Source organism: Echinops telfairi, unplaced genomic scaffold (genome assembly GCF_000313985.2).
Source record: "Echinops telfairi isolate 266 unplaced genomic scaffold, ASM31398v2 ScPeMD7_30;HRSCAF=105, whole genome shotgun sequence".
Classification (NCBI taxonomy): Eukaryota; Metazoa; Chordata; class Mammalia; order Afrosoricida; family Tenrecidae; genus Echinops; species Echinops telfairi.
The window spans coordinates 2,273,297-2,274,116 of NW_022103927.1; positions in this window are offsets into that span (position 1 = coordinate 2,273,297).

The window sequence follows — 820 nt, forward strand, 5'->3', positions numbered from 1 at the left end:
GGCTAATGTCTAGTAGTATCATTGATGTCAAGAAGGGATATGCATACCTTTGCTGAACAATTTGAGGTCTAGAGAAGTCTTGAAACCAATGGTCTTGAATTAAAAATCACAACAAAAATTCCTACTCTCTGGATGGCAGAAGATTAATCATGTATAGGAAGTCAATAACCTCAGTCTTTTGATTCTCCCATCTTTTTGATCATAAGAGAAGTATCAACGTGCTTAGCTGGAATAGTTTTCAGTGTGGTTCTGGAAGCAATTCCAATACTTGAGTATACCAACAGTGCTTTTCATAATTTAATAAGAACAAGTTTATAAATTTTATGCTGAAAATGTTTAACATGATTTCAGTGTAAAGGAAATGGAAAATAATCCAAGATATGTTGAAAGTTTCATGCCAGATGTAATCACAAGAAAAAAGTTTTCCGAAATAGGAATTGTTGAAATTATGTCTCAATATTTTAGGGTTCAGGATAATAATGAGCATGGGTCCTGTGTGATGATTGTATGTTATTACACTATGGCTAATAATGAAAAGTCTGTTTCATAATGAAACCTGCAGTCACCCAGAAAGAATTGCCCATTGAAGGTAAGACTTGGTTAAAGTAAATACATTTTCAACAAAATACACAAGAAGTAATTTCATATTATCTCTTCAGGTTTTTATATTCTGTTTTAAATATTAAGGAGATTGAACTATGTACATTAGCACACTTAGGGCTGAGGGAAGTATAATGCAGATTTTTTATTAGTTTGAATTTTGTTTTTCATAAGTAGTTTTCTAAACTTAAGGATGAGTTTCTGTTATATAGGATGTTTC